This window comes from Amblyraja radiata, chromosome 37 (assembly GCF_010909765.2).
Source record: "Amblyraja radiata isolate CabotCenter1 chromosome 37, sAmbRad1.1.pri, whole genome shotgun sequence".
In the NCBI taxonomy this organism is placed as follows: domain Eukaryota; kingdom Metazoa; phylum Chordata; class Chondrichthyes; order Rajiformes; family Rajidae; genus Amblyraja; species Amblyraja radiata.
In genome coordinates this window covers 18,233,873-18,254,278 of record NC_045992.1, presented here as the reverse complement: position 1 = coordinate 18,254,278, position 20,406 = coordinate 18,233,873, and the positions used below count along the sequence as shown (strand labels likewise).

General features: G+C 49.1%; 3 non-coding genes across 3 annotated transcripts; 2 read left to right on the top strand and 1 right to left on the bottom strand.

Annotated features, from left to right (window-relative positions):
- Positions 1 to 2,701: 2,701 nt before the first annotated feature.
- trnak-cuu lies at positions 2,702 to 2,774 on the top strand. Its single transcript has one exon. It is a non-coding gene; the product is annotated as a tRNA-Lys (tRNA).
- Positions 2,775 to 11,761: 8,987 nt separating this feature from the next.
- trnam-cau lies at positions 11,762 to 11,833 on the bottom strand. Its single transcript has one exon. It is a non-coding gene; the product is annotated as a tRNA-Met (tRNA).
- Positions 11,834 to 17,030: 5,197 nt separating this feature from the next.
- trnak-cuu lies at positions 17,031 to 17,103 on the top strand. The gene has a single exon. It is a non-coding gene; the product is annotated as a tRNA-Lys (tRNA).
- The last annotated feature ends 3,303 nt before the right edge of the window (positions 17,104 to 20,406 follow it).

Below are 20,406 nucleotides of genomic sequence, written 5' to 3'. Positions count from 1 at the left end.
TTTAACCTGGTGAAACTACGCTGCACTCCCTCAATAGCATGGATAGGCAATAGACAATAGACAATAGGTGCATGAGTAGGCCATTCGGCCATTCGAGCCAGCACCGCCTTTCAATGTGATCAAGTTTGGAGACCAAAACTGCATACAATATTCCAGGCGAGGTCTCACTGGGGCCCTGTACAACTGCAGAAGGACCTATTTGCTCCAATACTCAACTCTAGTTATGAAAGCCAACTTTCCTCACTGTCTGCTGTACCTGCATGCTAACTTTCAGTGACTGACGAACAAGGACCTCAGATCACTTCCCCTTTTCCCAACTTGACATCGTTTAGATAATAATCTAACGTCCTGTTTTCGCCATCAAAGTGTATAACCTCATATTTATCCACATTAAACTGCATCTGCTGTGCGCCTGCCCACACACACAACTTGTCCAAGCGCCCTGCATCCTCATATCACCCTCCTCGCAGTTCACAATCCCATCCAGCTGATAAGGGAGGGGGCGATGATGTTAAGAGCCATTTATTGAATTCCGGTCCTGGGCCGTGATGGCCCGATGGCGAGGCAGTGAGACACGCTACCGGGGGAGAATTCCATTCATCGGACCACTTTACACCGGGCAGCGGGGGGAGGGGTGCCAGTGTCTTAAGTGTCTGCATACTGACGATTACAAGGCCATTTGAAGGGGCATGGTCAAAAATCAATTTATCAAATGCATCGGATCTTTACATGAAATCGGCAAGAGGCTAAAAGTAGCTCGAATTTATGCAGGCATTCAGGGCAGCTGTTGTCAAGTATTATTTTCGGAGATAGCAGGGAGGAAGGAATCACATGATGTACGAACCACATGAACTGCATCTGCTTTTAATGTGGGCTTCTTTACATCGGTGAGACCAAACGTAGACTCGTAGAAAAACGTAGAAACGTAGAAAAATACGTGCAGGAGCAGGCTATTCGGCCCTTCGAGCCAGTCCGTCATTCTCTTTGATGATGCCTGATCATCCAACATGAGTATCCCGTTCCCGCTTTTCCTCCACATTCCTTGATTCCTTTGGCGCAAAGAGCTAAATCTAACCTTCTCTTGTAAACATCCAGTAATTTGACCCCCACTGCCTCCTGTGGCAGAGAAATCCACAGATTCACAACTCTCTGGGTGAAGATGTTTCCCCTCATCTCAGTCCACAATGGCCTACCCCTTATTCTTAAATTGTGGCCCCGGGTTCTGGACTCCCCCAACGTCGGGTACATTTTTCCTGCATCAACTAGAGACATGTTTAATTGAGTGCGGAGTCCACTGTAGTGCTTCAATAAAACTCACCGCGACGGACGTTCAGGTGCGAAGTTAGGAATGACTTCGATAAGGAATGTGTAGATGATATATCAGAGCTGTTTTAAGGCAACTGGTCCGTCCTCTCACCAGCTGTAGAGCGGTCATGACCTTTCATCTATCTCATTGTAGACCTTCTTTCAACTATCTTTAATCGGACTTTACTAGACGTTATCTACCTTTAAGTTTCGGCAATGGTATTTAAGACTTTAAAATTTAAATCAACGTTCATAGAAAGATAGAAACATAGAAAATAGATGCAGGAGCAGGCAATTCGGCCCTTCGAGCCTGTATCTCCATTCAATATGATCATGGCTGATCATCCAACAGTATCCTGTACCTGCCTTCTCTCCATACCCCCTGATCCCTTTAGCCACAAGGGCCACATCTAACTCCCTCTTAAATATAGCCAATGAACTGGCCTCAACTACCTTCTGCGGGAGAGAATTCCACAGATTCACCACTCTCTGTGTGAAAAATGTTTTCCTCATCTCGGTCCTAAAAGATTTCCCCTTTATCCGTAAACTGTGACCCCTTGTTCTGGACTTCCCCAACATCGGGAACAATCTTCCTGCATCTAGCCTGTCCAATCCCTTAAGAATTTTGTACGTTTCTATCAGATCCCCCCTCAATCTTCTAAATTCTAGCGAGTATAAACCGAGTCTATCCAGTCTTTCTTCATATGAAGGTCCTGACATCCCAGTAATCAGTCTGGTGAACCTTCTCTGTACTCTCTCTATGGCAAGAATGTCTTTCCTCAGATTAGGAGACCAAAACTGTACGCTATACTCCAGGTGTGGTCTCACCAAGACCCTGTACAACTGCAGTAGAACCTCCCTGCTCCTATACTCAAATCCTTTTGCTATGATTGTATGATGTATGATTTATTCCAACGCGTTTGCTCGTGATGCAGCCGTCAGTGCCGCTCAATCAAGGTTCAACGTTAACCTCCGGTGTTCTTTGACGGTCTTACTGCCTGCATGTGACATTGAATTTCCAGCATGTACCCCGGTTCCACTCAAATACTACAGACGTGTCTTCGGAAAATAAATTGTCCGTGTAGTTCACCCTTCAGAACGGGGCGGTGTCGTGCATGGTACACGGCGGGATGTAGCTCACCCTTCAGAACAGGGAGGTGTCGTGCATGGTACACGGCGGGATGTAGCTCAGCTACATAAATGGGAAAGGAATGGACGATAACATTTATGCGGGGAAAGAGTGAGATGTTCCCCTTGGGCCGCATGAAAGTTTAATTAACGTCGCGTTTGTGATTATCTTCTACACCCGCAGACAAACATTCTTACCAGAGGTAGATCCTTGGTGTTTTGAGACGATGATTCTCATGACATTTGACATTCAAATACTCAGAGCAATGCCCGGCTAGTTCAGTCGTTAGAGCATGAGACTCTTAATCTCAGGGTCGTGGGTTCGAGCCCCACGTTGGGCGACACTTTCTTTAACCATTATCAATAGCAAACATATGTCTAGCCAGCGAATAGTTCAGGAATACTCTGCATGTTTGGGGATCTAAGTATTTTATACATTTCAAACCCTTTGGCTACATTTATTGGAGACAATTAACTGCAAGATGTGTTTTCTTTATCGTGAAATAAAACGACAATGGCTGAGGGCGCCCAACCCACCAACCTGATCTCCCGGCGGTTCAGCGCTTCAATTGCCCCTCCCATTCTGAATCCGACCTTTCTGTCGTGGGCCTCCGCCAATGCCAGAGTGATTGGAAGAACAGCACCTCATATTTCGCTTGGGTAGTTTACACCCCAGCGGTATGAACATTGACTTCTCCAATTTCAGATAGTCCTTGCTTTCTCCCTCGTTCCCCTCCCCTACCCAGCTCTCCCACAAGCCGACTGTCTCCGTCTCTTCCTTTCATTTTCCCGCCCCCACATCAGTCTGAAGCAAAGATACTGCTCAGATTCTGAAGAAGGGTCTCGACCCGAAACGTCGCTAATCCTTCTCTCCATAGATTCTGCCTCACCCGCTGTGTTTCTCCAGCATTTTTGTCTAATTTCGGTGACCAACAGGCAAAGGATAAGACTGTTGGGTAGTTTTGTAACATTGTCGGCGCCAACACGTGGAGACAATTGCGTACTGCATAGGTTGTATGCAACACAAAGTATTTCCCTGCACCTGTACCCTAGGTACATTTGACAATAAAGTATCATTCATTCGTTCATTCATTCAATTCTGTAACTGATCTATATCTCACTGTGAACCTTGATACTCTTACACGCAATCTATGATCCCAGCAACCTTCGTGTCAACTGCAAACGTACGAACCAACCGTCTACATTTATGTCCGAGTCATATATATATATATTATAAACAGCGGATCATAGGTCCCTGTGAAACACTCTATTGTGATCAATCAAACCTGGTTAATGGTGTGGTTTACGAATAAGACTGAAACGCAGGGGAATCCGATGTCCCCTACCGTGACAGCTTCTTCCCAACACCCATCAGGCTATCAAACTCTGCAAAACACTAAATAACTATGATGTTATCTGAGTATTGTCTTTTCAGGTTATTACGCTACTCCAAGTAAGCATTTTGCGTGCCATTGTATGTACATATGGCAATGGACATTAGACAATAGGTACAGGATTAGGCTATTCGGCCCCTCGAGCCAGTACCACCATTCAATGTGATCATGGCTGATCATCCCCAATGAGTACCCCATTCCTGCCTTCTCTCCATATCGCTTAACTCCTTCTCCCTAAGAACTTTATAGAACTCTCTCTTGAAAGCATCCAGAGAACCAGCCGCCATCGCCCTCTGAGGCAGAGAATTCCACAAACTCACAACTCTCTTTGTGAAAAAGTTTTTCCTCATTTTCGTTCTAAATGGCTTACCAATTATTCTTAAAATATGGCTCCTGTGTCTGGATTCATCCAACATTGGGAACATGTTTCCTGCCACTAGCGTGTCTAAACCCTTAATAATCTTATATGTTTCAATAAGATCTCCTCTAATCCTTCTAAATTCCAAAGTACAAACAAGCCCAGCCGCTCGAATCTATCAACATATGACAGTCCCGCCGTCCCGGCATTTAACCTGGTGAAACTACGCTGCACTCCCTCAATAGCATGGATAGGCAATAGACAATAGACAATAGGTGCATGAGTAGGCCATTCGGCCATTCGAGCCAGCACCGCCTTTCAATGTGATCAAGTTTGGAGACCAAAACTGCATACAATATTCCAGGCGAGGTCTCACTGGGGCCCTGTACAACTGCAGAAGGACCTATTTGCTCCAATACTCAACTCTAGTTATGAAAGCCAACTTTCCTCACTGTCTGCTGTACCTGCATGCTAACTTTCAGTGACTGACGAACAAGGACCTCAGATCACTTCCCCTTTTCCCAACTTGACACCGTTTAGATAATGATCTAACGTCCTGTTTTCGCCATCAAAGTGTATAACCTCACATTTATCCACATTAACCTGCATCTGCTGTGCGCCTGCCCACACACACAACTTGTCCAAGCGCCCTGCATCCTCATATCACCCTCCTCGCAGTTCACAATGCCATCCAGCTGATAAGGGAGGGGGCGATGATGTTAAGAGCCATTTATTGAAATCCGGTCCTGGGCCGTGATGGCCCGATGGCGAGGCAGTGAGACACGCTACCGGAGGGAGAATTCCATTCATCGGACACTTTACACCGAGCAGCGAAGTTTCTGTGCCAGTGATCTTAAGTGTCTGCATACTGACGATTACAAGGCCATTTGAAGGTACATGGTCAATCAAATCAATTATATCAAATGCATGCGGATCTTTACATTGAAATCAAAAGAGGTTAAAAATAGTCGAATTTATGCAGGCATTACAGGGCAGCTGGTAAATCATACTTATGGGTGCTGGCGATAGCGCGCTGGGAAGGAATCGCCAGATGTAGAAGGGGTCCGTGGTGAACGTGACAGACAGATATTTGAAAGCCGGGTGCTGAGAGAGATGACAGCAATTACTGTGTGTAGGATGGAACTGCAGATGCTGGTTTACACCGAAGAGAGACACAAAATGCTGGAGTAACTCAGCGGGCCCGATAGCATCTCTGGAACAAAATGAATAGGCGACGTTTCGGATCGAGACCGTACTTCAAACTGAGATTCAGGGATGTGAGTAACTTGACAAATTACGTGACAAAGCAGAGATTACTCTGATGACCAAAGAGCCCACAATGGTCCCTTGTTGACTGAGGAAGAGGTGAAAACGAAGGGATAAGAACAGTGAAACTATCAAAACGACTGGGGTGGTGGAGGGACGGGGGGAGAGAGGGAATGCAAGGGTTACCTGAAATTAGAGACATCAACTATCATACTTGCTGTGTTCTTAGGAATTACTTTAGATTTATTTAAGATGTTTCATTATTTGAGCAGGGGTTCCCAACGTAAATTTTGAGAGATATAGACAGGGTAGACTGAGAATCTTTATCCCAGGGTGGAAATCTCAATCACTTGAGGCCATAGCTTTAACGTGAGAGCGGTAAAGGAGATGTGTGGGATGGAGAGAGGCGGGTGCCTGGAATGCGCTGCTAGGAGTGGTGGAGGAAGCAGATACGTTAGTGTCATTTAAGAATATTTCAAAAATGCACTGTATAAAATTGGATTGGGGCGGATAGAGATCATAGGTGGGCAAGTAAATTAGATTAAAGATGAGTAAAGATGATAGACACAAAAAGCTGAAGTAACACAGCGGGACAGGCAGCATCGCTGGAGAGAATTAATGGGTGACGTTTCGGATTGACACCCTTCTTCAGAGTAGATTACATTAATTTGGCATTATGTTAGACACTGATATTGTGGGCCGAAGGGCCTGTTTCTGAGCTCATGTACTGTATGTGTAATGTTAATTCGGAATATTCAATAAACCGATCAATTCAGCAAAAGCACATTTGAAGCTGTCACAATTTATAAACAAAGATGTGCAAAATACGCCTTCGATTTCCAGTTAAGTTTAGAACCACGAAAATTTTCTCCCCGGTCTCCCGCGCGACAGGCGGGGATACTAACCACTATACTAACGAGGAACCGCCATATGCTTTTCCTTATGAAGCAGCATAATATATGTAGTTGGAAGGGGAGAGAGAAGGAAAAGAAGAAGGAGAGGTGGGTGCGAGTCGAAGCGGAAAGTGGGGAAAAGTGTTGTTTGTGGGTTAGTTACATAACGTTGCAGAAATTCATGTGAATAGCCTTAGATTTTCTTTGACCAAAAATCTGCAACTTTCAAACATTCACTTCTCACTGTTTGACTTTTGTGGTCTCGGCTTCTTCCGCGATCCGGCTTTCAGGAGCGGTGGTGGTGTTGGCTGCAGGGACTACTGGTTTCCAGAGGTCTAGTATGGACATTGTGGGCCAAATGGATTCTTGGGGTGGCAGCTCAGTTCCTCAAGCCTGATGTGCTGGCAGCTCACTCACGGCTGGTCGGCTGGCAGTTGACTCACGGCTATTCCTTGAAATTCCATTTCAAACAGAGTGCAAGGCCACCAACCTCAAATCCATTTTCATTCCATTTCAAGCAGGGTGCAAGGCCACCAAATTCAAGTGCAGTTTAATACCTCTTCGAGCAGGGTGCAACGCCACAAAATTCAAGTGCAGTTTCATACCACTTCAAGCAGGGTGCAAGGCCACCAAATTCAGATGCAGTTTCATCCTACTTCTAGCAGGGTGAAACCACCATAAAAACCACCACAAAACCACACAAAACACCACACTCACAGTTCAATAGACATTCAGTGTGTTCAGTTGATTCTTGGCTCAGACAGAGTCGTGACCTCTTCGTCCCCATGCTTCCCGGAGCCACACTCACGCTTCCGGGTTTTATAACCACTCTTCCTCCTACCGGAAAAGGAGTGGCCTTCCTGGCGTGATTGACAGGAGAGAGATTCTCAACATTTTTTAAACACTAATAACACTTTTGTTTTTCATTGATGGGAAGAATCATCTGCACCTGATGAGCAGAGGGGGACTGAGTAAGATGGCCAAAAATCCCAGCCGTAAGTGGTAGCGTTTTATCTAAAATCAATATAGTGCAAACAGGAAGTTGTCAAGTTTAGACAAACAACCATTTGCAGGCAGTGCCTTTTCACTTCAACCCAAACACCCCAAACAACCATTTGCAGGCAGTGCCTTTTCACTTCAACCCCAACCGTCCCAAACAACCATTTGTAGTCAATGCCTTTTCACTTCAACTCAAACCCCCCAAGCAACCATTTGCAGGTAGTGCCTTTTCACTTCAACCCAAAAACCCCAAGCAACCATTTGCAGGCAGTGCCTTTTCACTTCAATCCAAACCCCCAAACAACCATTTGCAGGCAGTGCCTTTTTACTTCAACCTAAACCCCCAAAACAACCATTTGCAGGCAGTGCCTTTTTACTTCAAACCAACCATATTTTCATTTTCTAACCACATTAAGGGCACTCACAGTTGAGTAGACATGTGTTCAGTGTTATTCAGAGCTCAGAGAGACGTGACCCCCTGGCTTCCTCCATCTTGCAGAGACTCAGTGAGGCACACCACTTCCTGGTTTTGTAGTCCCTCCCCCTCCCTCCAGCAGGGGCAGCAGAGATAATGGCAAATTATTCAAAAACATAAATATTACTCTCAGATTTTTCATCGATGAGAAAAATCCTCCGGTCCAGAAAGGCGGAGGGGGGTTCTGAGCGATGTGGGCAAAAATGACGGCCGTAGGTGGCGCCGTTCTCTCGGAAATCATACCACAGCGAGCCAAAAGCGATCAAGATCAGACTTTCAGTAATATAGATTGGTCAACGGCCGAGCACAACGAGGACCGTGGTGTCACCCACCGATTCTCCAATAAAACTCTTCAAATGATGCAATGAGGCCAAGCCTTTTGTTGAAATAGGTATTTCCCCGAATGAAACGAAATATTGATGAAATAATGAAACCGGACCATCGGTACCGACTGGCTATCCACCGGCATACCCAGCAATTCTCCAACCGGGCACTGAGATCCACCCTGGTCGCGATGCGCCGGCACCAACAGGACCTCACATCGACACTCCCTGTACTTCAGGCCTCACTAACCCAGACCTGCAACGGACCCCAGCTGTATTTCATCCGCCGGAATATCCACCTCTTTAATAAAAAATTCCTGGCCTACCTTAATTCCACCAAGGACCTTAAATTATCCCGACTCCAGGCCGCTCCCGACGCCTATACTCCGCGACTCGACCGCCAGCAGACTCCTGGCCCCAACTCTGGCCCGCATCGCCTGCCCGAGTCCCGCGACGCCATCTTGGCCACTAGGAGCGACTTCCATACTCACCTGGACGCCGCCTTCACCGACCTCCACATCGATGCCGCCGCCGACCCTCACCTGCCGACCGATGACGCCCAGCCTCGCAGCTTATACGGTAACTTGGACTCCCTCCCCATCGCCGATTCCTCCGACATCGCCGCCCGACCCGGCCTACCCGACATCGCCGCCGAACCGGGGCACTCTCAACATGGCCGCCGCTACGCACCCGATTCATCTCGCCGCCGACCCGCCGACCTTCCGCCCACCGGGACCACCCTCGCATCGCCCGCGGACCCCGACTCAACCACCACTGGACTCCGACCATCGGGTCGGTTGACCCGCGCCACTGGACTCCGACCATCGGGTCCGTTGACCCGCGCCACTCCACCCCCCTCCAGCCTCCACGCTGCTTACTCCCACTCTCCTGGACTTAACTCCGCCGGGTCCTAGCGCCCGTCTGCCCAGCCTTGCTCACCTCAGTGGCTGCTCCACTGACCCTCCCCCATCCCCCCCCAACTATGTCACACCCGCTCTTCCCCATCCACATTACAGCCCTCTCTCCCCCCCCCCCCCACCCCCTGACCACCCACCACTCCTCCAACACCCACAACCCCCCCCCCCCCCCCCCCCCCACACACACACACACACATCGCCCCGTCCCCAGCCTACCCACCTGCCTTCCTCTGGCCCCAACTCCCACCCCTGCCGGGTGTTCACCATCCCCCCCGACCTCCCCCTCTCCCCCATCCAACGGTCTGTCCTCAGCAGAGGTCTTACCTTTGTCCCCCTCCGTCCCCATCTCAATGAGTTCCGCGCCCACCATGACTTGGAGCGCTTCTACCGTCGTCTCCGCCTCACAGCGCACTTCCATGGGAAGGAGTCCTCGCCCCCCAATGATGACCCCTTTTCCTGTCTCCAACGCACCCCCTCCTCGTGGAACCCCCCTCATAAAGTCCCGGCTCTGGAACTCTTCATTCAGAACTGCCGCCGCGACGTCAACCGCCTCAACTTCTCCACTCCCCTGTCTCACTCTAATCTTTCCCCCTCTGAACGCACTGCCATCGAATCACTCCGCAAAAACCCAGATTGGGTCATCAAACCAGCCGACAAGGGAGGTGCCGTGGTAGTCTGGCGCGCCGATCTCTACAAAGCTGAGGCCACGCGCCAACTCTCGGACACCTCCTCCTACTTACCCTTGGACCATGACCCCACTGACGAGCACCAGGCCACCATTTCTAGCACCATCACCGGCTTCATCAATTCCCACGCCCTACCTGACCAAGCCTCCAACCTCATCGTTCCCCAGCCTTCTCCCCAAACTCCACAAACCCGGCTCTCCCGGCAGACCCATTGTCTCTGCGTGTTCGTGCCCCACCGAACTCATCTCCACATACCTTGACTCCATCCTATCCCCCTTGGTCAAATCCCTCCCCACCTATGTTCTAGACACCTCAGACACTCTCCGCCGCCTCCACGCATTCCACTCTCTGGGCCCTCACCCCCTCATCTTCACCATGGATGTCCGGTCACTCTACACCTCCATCCCCCACCAGGATGGCCTCGGAGCCTTCCGGTTCTTCCTCGACCAGAGGAGCAACCTATACCCAGCCACTGACACTCTCCTCCGCCTAGCGGAGTTGGTCCTCACCCTCAACAACTTTACATTTGACTCCTCCCATTTCCTCCAAACACAAGGCGTAGCTATGGGCACACGCATGGGCCCCAGCTACGCCTGCCTCTTTGTCGGGTACGTTGAACAATCCTTGTTCGAGACGTACCAGGGCCCCATCCCCGACCTCTACCTCCGTTACATTGACGACTGCTTTGGTGCCACCTCCTGCACCTACACACAACTGACTGACTTCATCCACCAACTTCCATCCGGCACTCCAATACACCTGGACGATTTCCGACACTTCCCTACCATTCCTTGACCTCACCATCTCCATCGCAGGGCACAGACTCCTGACCGACATACATTACAAACCCACTGACTCACATGGCTATCTGGACTACACGTCTTCCCACCCTGCCCCCTGTAAAGACTCCATCCCCTACTCCCAATTCCTCCGCCTACGCCGCATCTGTTCCCAGGATGAGACATTTCATACCAGGGCATCGGAAATGTCCTCGTTCTTCAGGGAACGGGGATTCCCCTCCGCCACCATAGATGAGGCTCACGCCAGGGTCTCATCCATACCCCGTAACACTGCTCTCTCTCCCAATCCCCGCACACGCAACAAGGGCAGAGTCCCTCTGGTCCTCACCTTTCACCCCACCAGCCGGCAAATACAACACATAATCCTCCGCCATTTCCACCACCTCCAACGTGACCCCACCACTCGCCACATCTTCCCATCTCCCCCCGTGTCTGCCTTCCGCAAAGACCGCTCCCTCCGCAACTCCCTCGTCAATTCTTCCCTTCCCTCCCGCACCACCCCCTCCCCGGGCACTTTCCGTTGCAACCGCAAGAAATGCAACACCTGTCCCTTCACCTCCCCCCTCGACTCCATTCAAGGTCCCAAGCAGTCGTTCCAGGTGCGACAAAGGTTCACCTGTATCTCCTCCAACCTCATCTACTGCATCCGCTGCTCTAGATGTCAGCTGATTTACATCGGTGAGACCAAGCGTAGGTTGGGCGATCGTTTCGCCGAACACCTCCGCTCAGTCCGCAATAACCTACCTGACCTCCCGGTGGCTCAGCACTTCAACTCCCCCTCCCATTCCCAATCCGACCTCTCTGTCCTGGTTCTCCTCCATTGCCAGAGTGAGCAACAGCGGAAATTGGAGGAACAGCACCTCATATTCCGTCTGGGGACCTTGCGTCCTTATGGCATTAACATTGAATTCTCCCAATTTGGCTAGCCCTTGCTGTCTCCTCCCCTTCCTTAACCCTCTAGCTGTCTCCTCCCACCCTCCCATCCGCCCGCCCTCGGGCTCCTCCTCCTCCCCCTTTGCTTCTTTCTTCCCCCCCCCCACCCCCCATCAGTCTGAAGAAGGGTTTCGGCCCGAAACGTCGCCTATTTCCTTCGCTCCATAGATGCTGCTGCACCCACTGAGTTTCCCCAGCAATTTTGTGTACCTCCGAAACGAAATATATGTTGTGCACGCGTTTGAACGGACGGTTTTTTCTCAAAAGTATCCATGGATAGAAAATAGCAGAGGATGGTTTCGAACCATCGACCTCTGGGTTATGGGCCCAGCACGCTTCCGCTGCGCCACTCTGCTCTGACAGAAACATTCTTAGCGTGTGGGCTCCTTTGTGCTAATGTCGTTGTTTTTATCTCTCACCTCACACCGTTTGCAGGCTTTGCTTTCTTTTCTCATGTTCACATCATCCATTTTTCTCCATCATTCTTTCTTCATTTCTTACTCTCTGTCCCATCCAGTTGTTATGACTGTACTGTCTGTCCCGCTCGGATACACCGTTCCAGAGGTTTTCGCAGTGAAATTATTTTAAATTATCTAAATTATAAATGCTGGATTGATGTAAGACATAACTTAATTCAATTAAAAGTTTTACATAGATTATATTACTCGAAAACCAAACTGTCAATTTAAAATCAAATTGAACCTCAATACAGAACTGATTATCTTCGGATCAATGGAAGACGGATGTAAGCTGACTGCGTTTCAAAAATGTCTACTTAGTTATGGCTTAATAACGGCAAAAAAAATTATACTTAAATTCTCAAAAATGCACCCACGCCGACGCTCAAAATGTGGATTTCAAACATGTCGGAAATGTTACATCTTGAAGATATGAGATTCGTCCTATCAGGCAAATTAGACGAATTATTAAAGATTTGGTCCCCCTTTATCGATTTATTACAAGCATGTGGTACAACGCAACCTTAGAAATTAACTGTTTCAGAACCGGTTGAAGGGTGGGTAAAGATACGACGTAGGTGTATCCCTTTCAATTTCTCTTTTTTTTTTCCTCTTTTTTACTGCTCTATTCTTTTTTTTCTTATTTCATATCACCTTCTTGTTTCCTCTATCGGGCTATACCGCCTTATGGGTTCTTTCCCCCTCCCCTATTTTTTCACGAATTAACAATATTACTACTATATATAATATTCTCTTTCTCTCTATTTCTTGCTTTTCTTACTCTTCTTTTTTACTATTAAATTTAAAATAAGTTGCACATGAAATGCAATATGTTATTCATCTTATATTATTGTACACCACCTAATAAAAATATGTTTTTTTAAATAAATAAAAAAATATATGAATATTGTAAATTACCCTTTTCCTGCTGCTATTCCAGCAGCCCTGTTGCTGAATATTCTGTTTATCTCGCTCTGTGTCTCTCCCACATTAATTCGGTCCGATCTTCCGATCACACTTCAATCTAAATGCAGCGGCTAAAGAATCTGCCCGCTAAAGAGTGACGGCGATCAGCAAGACTGTTCTCCCGGCTGAGACTCGCCCGTTGCACCCCCGGAGATAGACACAAAATGAATTGAATGAATGTATTTTCTAAGCCATGTATGTAAACATACAAGGAATTCGCCTTGTTGCCTTGTTCGCAAGTAACAACCCGATATAAGTAGACAATTAAGAATAAAAGCTGGAGTAACTCAGCAGGACAGGCTGCATCTCTGGAGAGAAGGAATGGGTAACGTTTCGGGTCGAGTCTCTTATTCAGCTTGATGCCAGGGGAGAGGGAGATTAGCACAACAAAGTGGAGTAACTCAGTGGGACAGACAGCGTCTCTGGAGAGGAATGGGTGACGGATACAGTAGATCAAGTGAACCTCTGCCGCACCTGAAAAGACTGTCGGGGTCCTTGGACGGAATCGAGATGGGGATGGGTGGGTGGTGGGTGGAGGGGGGGGGGGGGGCATTGGGATTGGTGTTGCATCTCCTGCAGATTCAGGGGCAAGTTTCTGGGAAGGGGTAGGTTTGGGTGGGAAGCGTGTTAACCAGGGAGTTGCGGAGAAAACGGTATCGGCAGAAAAGGATGGAGATCGGACCAAGGAGTTGTGCAGGGAACGGCCTTTGCGAAAACGGTAAAGGATGGAGATGGTTCTTCAGACTGCAAATCGGTTGGGAGGAGGGGAGGTGTCCCATACTCGGATAGGTGATATTTCCTTACTCAAGGAACGATGGTTTTCCTCTTATTTCATAGAGGAGAGCCTCACACCTCAGTCTCCCGTAGTTCTGTCTTGCTTTCTGTTCGCCCAGACGCAACAAGGACAGTTCCCAAAATCCTCACATTTCACGCCACCAGACTCGCTTCCAACACATTATCCTCCGCCATTCCCGTCACCTCCTGAGGGATGCCACCACTAATCACATCTTCTCATCTCCACCCCTTTCCGCCTTCCCCAGGGACTGCTCCATCCACAGTTCACACATCGCTTCCCACCCACCTCAAGGTGGGGAGGAACCGAGTGGTCTTGCCTTCAGCGCCCTCGAGGTCGGCTGCGGGAGGTGCCCTTCGGGGGAACTATGGCTGAAGAGGACGGGTGTGGAGAGGGATACCGGATTACGGGACACCCGGAATGGAGGTGACGGCTACAACGGGCCCGGGTCGCCAGCTGCAGCAAAATGGCACCTCTTGTATTGGACTCAGAGGGTTGTTCTGTGTATAGAGTACTGACTAGGATGAGTATGCATATGTACGGGGATAGTCTTGCTGAGCTGCTGAAATAATCCATTGAACCAACCCCTTCCCATTCCATTCCCAGCAACCGTAGTAGATGCAACACGTGTTTCAATTCCTCCTCTCTTGACACCATCCAGGGACACCAGGCATAGGGGGAAATCGGTTTTGAAACAGGGGAAAGGGGGGGGGGGGCTAGGACAGGGGGTCGGCAACCTCCGGCCCACGGAACGGATCCGGCCCGCAACTTAAATTCATCCGGCCCGCAGACGATTTTTTGTTTTCAATTCGTTTTCGCGAACTGGGAACTGCAGCCAGTTCCGGAGCACGCAGGCGACTTGGGAACTGCAGCCATTCCCGGGTCACGTAGGCGACCGGTGCGCTACAACCAGACCTGCCAGCCGACATGGGCGCCACTGCCAGTCACGGGGCACGCAGGAAACCTAGGCGCTAAAGCCGGACCTCGGGCAAGCGAGCTGACCTGGGCACTTCAGCCAGTCCGGGGGCAGGCGAGCCGAGCTGGGCGCTGCAGGTCCTTTGTCCCACCGTGTCCGCGCCGACCAGCAATCATCCCGGACACTAGCACCATCCGACACACTCGGGACAATGTACAATTTATCGAAGCACTTATCCTACAAATCTGCACGTCTTCGGAGTGTGGGGCAGGCGAGCCGACCTGGGGCTGACAGTAGCGTCCAGGTCACAAATCATGCGGGGGGGGGGGGGGTGTCACCACCTCTCAAAATACCCCCCTCCCCACGGACTAACTGGAAGATGGGTTTTCTTTATCGTGAAATAAAACGGCAACGGCTGAGAGCGCTCAACTCCGTGACAGCTCTGTGGTTAGTGTTTCAAGTATTGTTTTCGGCAGACCCTCCAGTTGAGACAAAGGTTGATATGTACCTCCACGAACCACATTAACTGCATCTGCTGTTCCTAATGTGGGCTTCTTTACATCGGTGAGACCAAACGTAGACTCGTAGAAAAACGTAGAAACGTAGAAAAATACGTGCAGGAGCAGGCTATTTGGCCCTTCGAGCCAGTACCGTCATTCTCTTTGATGATGCCTGGTCAACCAACATGAGTATCCCGTTCCCGCTTTCCCCCCACATTCCTTGATTCCTTTGGCGCAAAGAGCTAAATCTAACTTTCTCTTATAAACATCCAGTAATTTGGCCTCCACTGCCTTCTGCGGCAGAGAAATCCACAGATTCACAACTCTCTGGGTGAAGATGTTTTCCCTCATCTCAGTCCACAATGGCCTACCCCTTATTCTTAAACTGTGGCCTCGGGTTCTGGACTCCCCCAACATCGGGTACATTTCTCCTGCATCAACTAGACACATGTTTAATTGAGTGCGGAGTCCACTGTAGTGCTTCAATAAAACTCACCGCGACGGACGTTCAGGTGCGAAGTTAAGAATGACTTCGATAAGGAATGTGTAGATGATATATCAGAGCTGTTTTAAGGCAACTGGTCCGTCCTCTCACCAGCTGTAGAGCGGTCATGACCTTTCATCTATCTCATTGTAGACCTTCTTTCAACTATCTTTAATCGGACTTTACTAGACGTTATCTACCTTCAAGTTTCGGCAATGGTATTTAAGACTTTAAAATTTAAATCAACGTTCATAGAAAGATAGAAACATAGAAAATAGGTGCAGGAGTAGGCAATTCGGTCCTTCGAGCCTGCACCGCCATTCAATATGATCATGGCTGATCATCCAACTCAGTATCCTGTACCTGCCTTCTCTCCATACCCCCTGATCCCTTTAGCCACAAGGGCCACATCTAACTCCCTCTTAAATATAGCCAATGAACTGGCCTCAACTACCTTCTGCGGGAGAGAATCCCACAGATTCACCACTCTCTGTGTGAAAAAAGTTTTCCTCATCTCGGTCCTAAAAGATTTCCCCTTTATCCTTTAACTGTGACCCCTTGTTCTGGACTTCCCCAACATCGGGAACAATCTTCCTGCATCTAGCCTGTCCAACCCCTTAAGAATTTTGTACGTTTCTATAAGATCCCCCCTCAATCTTCTAAATTCTAGCGAGTACAAACCGAGTCTATCCAGTCTTTCTTCATATGAAAGTCCTGACATCCGAGGAATCAGTCTGGTGAACCTTCTCTGTACTCCCTCTATGGCAAGAATGTCTTTCCTCAGATTAGGAGACCACAACTGTACGCAATATTCCAGGTGTGGTCTCACCAAGACCCTGTACAACTGCAGTAGAACCTCCCTGCTCCTATACTCAAATCCTATGATGGTATGATGTATGATTTATTCCAACGCTTTTGCTCGTGATGCAGCCGTCAGTGCCGCTCAATTCAACGTTAACCTCCGGTGTTCTTTGACGGTCTTACTGCCTGCATGTGACATTGAATTTCCAGCATGTACCCCGGTTCCACTCAAATACCACAGACGTGTCGTCGGAAAATAAATTGTCCGTGTAGCTCACTCTTCAGAACGGGGCGGTGTCGTGCATGGTACACGGCGGGATGTAGCTCACCCTTCAGAACGGGGCTGTGTCGTGCATGGTACACGGCGGGATGCAGCTCACCCTTCAGAACAGGGCGGTGTCGTGCATCGTACACGGCGGGATGTAGCTCAGCTACATAAATGGGAAAGGAATGGACGATAACATTTAAACGGGGAAAGAGTGAGATGTTCCCCTTGGGCCGCATGAAAGTTTAATTAACGTCGCGTTTGTGATTATCTTCTACACCCGCAGACAAACATTCTTACCATAGGTAGATCCTTGGTGTTTTGAGACGATGATTCTCATGACATTTGACATTCAAATACTCAGAGCAATGCCCGGCTAGCTCAGTCGGTAGAGCATGAGACTCTTAATCTCAGGGTCGTGGGTTCGAGCCCCACGTTGGGCGACACTTTCTTTAACCATTATCAATAGCAAACATATGTCTAGCCAGCGAATAGTTCAGGAATACTCTGCATTTTTGGGGATCTAAGTATTTTATACCTTTCAAACCCTTTGGCTACATTTATTGGAGACAATTAACTGCAAGATGTGTTTTCTTTATCGTGAAATAAAACGACAATGGCTGAGGGCGCCCAACCAACCAACCTGATCTCCCGGCGGTTCAGCGCTTCAATTGCCCCTCCCATTCTGATTCCGACCTTTCTGTCGTGGGCCTCCGCCAATGCCAGAGTGATTGGAAGAACAGCACCTCGTATTTCGCGTGGGTTGTTTACACCCCAGCGGTATGAACATTGACTTCTCCAATTTCAGATAGTCCTTGCTTTCTCCCTCGTTCCCCTCCCCTTCCCAGCTCTCCCACAAGCCGACTGTCTCCGTCTCTTCCTTTCATTTTCCCGCCCCCACATCAGTCTGACGCAAAGATACTGGTCAGATTCTGAAGAAGGGTCTCGACCCGAAACGTCGCTAATCCTTCTCTCCATAGATTATGCCTCACCCGCTGTGTTTCTCCAGCATTTTTGTCTAATTTCGGTGACCAACAGGCAAAGGATAAGACTGTTGGGTAGTTTTGTAACATTGTTGGCGCCAACACGTGGAGACAATTGCGTACTGCATAGGTTGTATGCAACACAAAGTATTTCCCTGCACCTGAACCCTAGGTACATTTGACAATAAAGTATCATTCATTTGTTCATTCATTCAATTCTGTAACTGATCGATATCTCACTGTGAACCTTGATACTCTTACACGCAATCTATGATCCCAGCAACCTTCGTGTCAACTGCAAACGTACGAACCAACCGTCTACATTTATGTCCGAGTCATATATATATATATTATAAACAGCGGATCATAGATCCCTGTGAAACACTCTATTGTGATCAATCAAACCTGGTTAATGGTGTGATTTACGATTAAGACTGAAACGCAGGGGAATCCGATGTCCCCTGCCGTGACAGCTTCTTCCTGATACCCATCGGGCTATTAAACTCTGCAAAACACCAAATAACTATGATGTTAACTGAGTATTGTCTTTTCAGGTTTATTACGCTACTCCATGTAAGCATTTTGCGTGCCATTGTATGTACATATGGCAATGGACAATAGACAATAGGTGCTGGAATATGCCATTCGTCCCTTCGAGCCAGTACCACCATTCAATGTGATCATGGCTGATCATCCCCAATCAGTACCCCATTCCTGCCTTCTCTCCATATCGCTTAACCCATTCCCCCTAAGAGCTTTATAGAACTCTCTCTTGAAAGCATCCAGAGAACCAGCCTCCATCGCCCTCTGAGGCAGAGAATTCCACAAACTCACAACTCTCTTTGTGAAAATGTTTTTCCTCATTTTCGTTCCAAATGGATTACCATTTATTCTTAAAATATGGCTCCTGTGTCTGGATTCCTCCAACATTGGGAACATGTTTCCTGCCACTAGCGTGTCTAAACCCTTAAAAATCTTTTATATTTCAATAAGATCTCCTCTAATCCTTCTAAATTCCAAAGTACAAACAAGCCCAGCCGCTCGAATCTATCAACATAGGACAGTCCCGCCGTCCCGGCATTTAACCTGGTGAAACTACGCTGCACTCCCTCAATAGCATGAATAGACAATAGACAATAGACAATAGACAATAGGTGCATGAGTAGGCCATTCGGCCATTCGAGCCAGCACCGCCTTTCAATATGATCAAGTTTGGTGACCAAAACTGCATACAATACTCCAGGCGCGGCCTCACTGGGGCCCTGTCCAACTGCAGCAGGACCTATTTGCTCCAATACTCAACTGCTCTTGTTATGAAAGCCAACAGGCCATTCGCTTTCTTCACTGTCTGCTGTACCTGCATTCTAACTTTCAGTGACTGATGAACAAGGACCTCAGATCACTTCCCCTTTTCCCAACTTGACACCGTTTAGATAATAATCTAACGTCCTGTTTCGCCGTCAAAGTGTATAATCTCATATTTATCCACATTAAACTGCATCTGCTGTGCGCCTGCCCACACACATAACTTATCCAAGCGCCCTGCATCCTCATATCACCCTCCTCGCAGTTCACAATGCTACCCACGTGATAAGGGAGGGGCGATGATGTTAAGAGCCATTTATTGAAATCCGGTCCTGGGCCGTGATGGCCCGATGGCGAGGCAGTGAGACACGCTACCGGAGGGAGAATTCCATTCATCTGACACTTTAAACCGGACAGCGAAGTTTCTGTGCCAGTGATCTTAAGTGTCTGCATACTGACGATTACAAGGCCATTTGAAAGTACATGGTCAATCAAATCAATTATATCAAATGCATGCTGATCTTTACATTGAAATCAAAAGAGGTTAAAAATAGTTGAATTTATGCAGGCATTACAGGGCAGCTGGTAAATCATACTTATGGGTGCTGGCGATAGCGCGCTGGGAAGGAATCACCAGATGTAGAAGGGGTCCGTGGTGAACGTGGCAGACAGATATTTGAAAGCCGGGGTGTTGAGAGAGATGACAGCAATTATTGTGTGTAGGATGGAACTGCAGTTGCTGGTTTACACCGAAGATGGCGAGATGGCGGCGCTGCCTTAGCAGCTGCGGCTCGCCTGCAGTCCATCTTTTTTTTTTCTTTTTTGTGTTGTTCTTTTGTCCTGTTTGAGTTCATTTTTGGTTTATTGTGTATGTGTGTGGGTGGGGGGGAGTAAACATGGGTTTGGTCTCTTATTTCGGGGGGATGCGACTTCTCTTCTCGTATCCCCAGTCTCCGTCTCCGCCTGCGCCGAGGCCTAATAGTGGAGCTGGCGGCCTCGGAGCTGCGGCAGTGGCGACTCGACCCCGGAGCGGGCAGCGGCAGTGGCGACCCGACCCCGGTGCGGGCAGCGGCAGTGGCGACCCGACCTCGGAGCGGGCAGCGGCAGTGGCGACCCGACCCCGGTGCGGGCAGCGGCAGTGGCGACCCGAACTCGGCGCAGGCAGCGGCTGCGGCGACCCGCCCCGGAGCGGGCAGCGGCTGCGGCGACCCGACCCCGGAGCGGGCAGCGGCTGCGGCGACCCGACCCCGGGGCGGGCAGCGACTGCGGCAGCAGCCACCAGACCTCGGAGCGGGCAGCGGCAGCGGCAGCAGCGATCCGATCTCGGAGGACCGGCCGCGGGCCCGGTGGACGACATCGTCGGGAGCTCGCAGGTTGGTGACCTGTTCTGCGGAGCTCCCGCGACAACAGCTGTGTCCTCTGGACTGGAGGGCCGCAGCTTCGGCGGCTTCGACCACC